Source organism: Gymnoscopelus braueri (genome assembly GCF_963280865.1).
Source record: "Gymnoscopelus braueri genome assembly, chromosome: 2".
NCBI classification, from domain to species: domain Eukaryota; kingdom Metazoa; phylum Chordata; class Actinopteri; order Myctophiformes; family Myctophidae; genus Gymnoscopelus; species Gymnoscopelus braueri.
Window position 1 is genome coordinate 34,339,878 of NC_137604.1, and position 5,562 is coordinate 34,345,439.

Genomic DNA, 5,562 nt, shown 5'->3' on the forward strand with positions numbered 1-5,562 from the left:
CTGAGGTTGGAACAACCAGACAGGAGGCCTGGAGGACGACCAAAGAGGAGATTTAGGGATGTAGATGAAAGGTGTGTGAGATGTGAGAGAAGAGGAAGCAGGGGACAGGGTGAGATGGAGGTAGATGATTCACGGTGGCGACCCCTGAAGGGAACAGCCGAAAGGAAAAGAGGAAGAAGATATGAGCAAATATTTTTCTCTCTCTCTCTCTCTCTCTCTCTCTCTCTCTCTCTCTCTCTCTCTCTCTCTCTCTCTCTCTCTCTCTCTCTCTATCTCTCTCTCGATCCCTCAGGATCTTTCATAGTTGTCAACAGATGCTGATTTGGACAAGCATGAAAACCACCTTCGTGTGCATCCAAAAAACACCCAGAGGACGTGTGCATAGGCTATAAACCTGCATGGCTAAAAAGCTGCTACGTATTACACTGGCAGAAAATGTCTTCAAGCATCCTAACTGTAAACCATCTGTGGATGTACTTGTGTGATTTTCTCCTCTTACTGACAACCACAGGTTTATTGAATGAATGGTAAATCAAATGATATTTGACAGCAGGGTAATATACTAAATTATACAAAAGTATACATGGATTAAAGTAACATTTAATCTCACGACTGAAAATGTCCTAACGTGCGATTTGTGAAACAGTGTGAAAGGATCCCCCACACACACTAGCGCCGATTCCTAAACAATTAATACAATATGTAAAATTGGGATGCTTTAGTAATATTGTTCCTGCTGTTCTACATACTGCCAACCATGTGAAGAAATCACAATTCAGGCTTTAACCTTTGCTTTTATATGAAATATCCGAGACGAATAAGATATTATCGAAGATGCTTCCGAACATATTGCTAGTTTGACCACTTCGAATGCTCTAATCTTAAAATAACCAAAAATAGTCGCAGACGCATTGAGAGCTTGTAGATCGGCTATGTTTGCTTCCATAGGAGACATGCTGGCTTCCATGGAATCCAAATGACTGAAATCAGTCTTGGTGACTGAGAACTTTAATCCATGAGTATATATGTGTCCCTGTACTTTAGTTATGTTTTCTAATCACTCTGCCTGAAGATATGTGACAATAATCTATCCCTTCAACACCTACAGTATGTTGACCCTTACGGGTCAATTTGTACACTCTCAGAATTCATAATTTCTTATCTTATCACTCAGACTATAGGTTTTATCTGTGATAACATCTATCCATATCCATAAATAAATTCACCCCATACCCTTTAAATACATCCTACAAAACATCCTCCCTTCCTTCCAATCAGGGTGAGGGTACAGTACTCTCCCCAGACTCAGAGAAGAGTGCAGTTAAGTGTCTTGCTCAGGGACACTTGGACACATAAGTAGATATGGGCGGCGAACCGGTGACCTTCTGATTACTAGACAGGCCTACCGCCTGGCCTCTCTAACCACTCAGCTACGGCCACCATGGCATATATGTAATCTTGGCTCAGCCGGGTAAATGATAATTGTGTCAAAGCATCTTTTCTTTCTTGTTTGGTGCCAGTTTAATTCTTCAGGGTACAGTGGAACTAAAAGACTAGTAGATATTCAGACAAGCTGTCATGCTTACTTAGCTTATCTATGGGATTGGGAGCTAAATGGACAGCCCACTAATAGAATGACTTTAAATGTTTGTTCTTGACCTCTTGATTACTAATGTGCCGTGGCGCCTTGTGTGTGTTTGAGGACATGCTGTACTAGGCGAACATTATGACGCAGCTATGGTGTATGTCATTTACTATAATGACATTTGCTAGACTTGCCTGTCTGTCAGAACTCCTACACTGACACAATCTTAAAATGGTACAGCGACTGCCGTTGCTTTCACCTGATCTATTTGTCACCCAAAAAAAGTACAAAAAGAACACTGAAGAATAGATAGGGTTGCTCAGAAGAACACAGCAAAATCATTTCACTCTGAGAATGTAAAAACTGACCTTTAACCCTTTACTTAGTTGACTGGATTCCCAAAGGCTCTATACTAGGCCCCCTCTTGTTTACACTCTACACTCGCTTGTAGCCTACTGTAGATCTGCTACTTTCATCAAATGTTCCCCCCAGAATAGGGATGCTGTGAAATAAGGGAATTATAAAGTAGTTACATCTCTGTGTTTGCATGCGTTGTCTGTGTCTGACCAGATGGAGGTTCCTCCTCCATCTGGTCATCTGGTCAGATCCCATTACAACACACACATCAAACTGGACTGCAGTCTCACAATGATTTTGTTATTGACTTCCTTTTAATTCCAATTTGCTGTCACACATTTTACTGTTCTATTCAGATTTTTATTGTATTTTCATAAGAGGGGTCTAAGAACAAAAAATGCACTAAATGCATGCAATCTTGCCACCGCTGCATTGTATGTGTGAGTTTCAAAGTCTCTCTTGTAAACTATCATTGTTTTTACATTTTCAAAGGGAGGGAAGGGAAGAACACAAAGCTGACATCATCTCACATTTCAGCTGATACTTGTTTCCAGAAATGAGAGGGGACACATTCTCATAATAACATTTTTATGTGTTATTATTGTATTCATAACACACATTAAAGATTTTAGGTTGCATGATCTATAATGTAAGAATGCAAAAAATAAATATGCGGTTAATTCTTTTGTTACTGTAGCTATTAGTTGAATATTTTATTAACAGGTACGCAGCCACGTGCCTTTGATGATGGTTACATATTTAAGTGGGTTTGTTTTGACAACAGAAATGTTCTCTGCCATGTTTCATTGTTGCCTCAACAATTTTCCTCTTCTTCTTTTTCACTGTTGATAATTAACACTTTGCATCATGGTGAAACCATAAAAATCCTGTTGTGATTACAGTACTTTTGGCTTCTATCTTATACTCCCTTACTCATGCAGCTAACCCTCAATAGATCATATTGGGAGGGACAAGTTACTTTTACAAAAGGCTTTCTATGTCATTGTCCCTGAGTGAAACCCATCCATTGTAAATGCAATGCGATCACCTTACAGACATAGCCTAGTCTGCCATGTACAATAATGCTTATGGTGTGATGTATTGTGTGACAACTCAAGCCTTTATTCTTTGGTGACACTGACAATGCTGGCTATAGGCTTGCCCTGACAGATGTCAATTCAGCATAAGCCTGGTTACCGGAATTACAATATGATGCAGTCAGTAATCAATGCAACATTTAGGCTCATTTATCAGCGTCCTATGGTAAGAAAATGTTTCATAATGTTAATAGGGCCTGTGTTGCTCTAAATTAACACTTTCTCATTCAAGTAAAATGTTGTTTCAGCCTGTTTTTCCTCAATGTGAAGTAGCTAGCTAGCCCATTTCAAATCAGGCAGGTGTCATGTGAACTCTTCTTCCCCCTTATGGTCTTTGTGGGATACGGTCCTCATTCCAAAACATATGCCAGCAGCAAGTGATTGCTATTATGCACTAGGCAGATACACCTCCCATCACCAGGCTTTTATACACACATCTTTGCGAATATGTCATAGGTGCCAAGTGTATTATGACTAGTGCATGACCATTGTGTTTTTATGGGTGCCTGTCCATTGTAAAAGCTGTGTCACTTGGCGTTCTAGTGTTGCAGAACAACATGGAGAGAGAGAGAGAGAGAGAGAGAGAGAGAGACAGAGAGAGAGAGAGAGAGAGAGACACACACACACACACGCACGCACGCACGCACGCACGCACACACACACACACACACACACACACACACACACACACACACACACACACACACACACACACACACACACACACACACACACACACACACACACACACAGTGAGTGAGTGAGTGAGTGAGTGAGTGAGTGAGTGAGTGAGTGTGTGTGTGTGTGTGTGTGTGTGTGTGTGTGTGTGTGGTGGGGGACAGACTGAGTCACTCATTGAAAATTACTTTTTGACCTACATTCACTAAAAATAACCAGGGATGACGTGTTATGCCTCTTTGGTTATATAAACCACAAGTCGAAATGGTGTAAACTGATTTATTCAACAGCTAAACCAGTGCAGGACACTAGTGAGGGCAGTGATGGCCTCCTGATGGTGAAGTTATTGTATTTTTAAAATAAAAAACATGAAAAAACACAGCCCCCTCTCATATAGACCAATTATTTTTTAGTTTACCAACATTGAGACCGGATGCACAGGTGATTGTTTCATGCAATCAATTCTCAACCTGTTGTTTCGGGGTGCGCTGGTTTCAGCACACCCCAACCCCCTCTTGTGTGTTGGCTAGTGAGGCGCGTCCCAGCGAGACCAGACAGAATGGGTTTCATTGCGCGCATGATACTGGTTGCACGCATACTGTTTCGGTTAAGGACAATATCAGTAACCAGAACCAGGGACATGTGTTTCCAATTAGTCTAACATGGTTAAAATGGAGTTTGAAGTTCAACAGGTTTATATTGGAGGAGGGCGTGTCTGATTACATCAATATCAAATATCTAAATATTGAATGAAACTGCCTGTGTGGTGCACACAAAAGCCTGAGTAGACATTACAATGATCCCAGAAGCGTTTTAAACCCCTTTAACTCCTGCAGAATTGGGCAGAGCTGAAACTGTGGTTAAATAACTAAAAAGGGGATTTCATACCAAAATACCCTTTTTTAGGCTACATAGACATAACAGTAATGGTTATAAAAACAGAAACAAGTTTTAGTCTCAGGTAGCCTATTAGGTTGCTACAACTCAGGCCTATTAGGTTGCTACAACTCAGGCATGTGTCTTACAGTGGATCATAGCAAGCTGCTCGGTTATAATATTAACGACGTTGACGTGCGTCCCTACGGACCAATTGACTTGCTATTTCATTTAAATGGTTCCATACCAGGCAGTGAGGCTATGAAGTTATACATCTCGTCACCAGGCGGAAAGGAGAAAATCAATCAGAGACACAGGCAGACACATCATGTGACACACCTGCTGCGTTCTTCCTGACACCGAGTTTCAAACAGTAGCGCCCTTGCACGTAGGCTACTGCATACTGCAAGTGACCAAACGTCCAAGATGGGCGCGTTCTAGTCGATCTCTTCTAGGTTTTTCATAGTTGCTAATTTTCAGCCTACTTGCAGGTAAGACATACATGCCAACTAGGCATGTGCTGTAAAACATTATGAGGCTACCATAACGCCATAACACCACACAATTGCTTCCCATGGAAACCGACAGCCACAGCATATAATTAAAAACAGTAGACCATGACATGTTCACAACTTCACACACACCTGTCTTGGTGAAAACTAAAACCTTTAAGTTTATAGTCCATGACAGACGAGTCGAGAAGAACATGAAAGATTGTATTGATGGATTAAAAACTAAAAGACAAATATCCTACTGACACATGTTATTATTTAGACTAGAGAAGAAAAGAGGGCAGAGTTTGGATAGCTTCATTTGAACGGAGTACTGACGTGGAAGGATAGGATCTGACAGAAATGTAGGCCTAATCAAGTGTGGGGCATATTAGAATGTCAGACAATGGAAGCAATGTGGGAGGAGGACATTCCACCACACAAACACACAGGTCATCACAGACTCTCATAGTCCTCA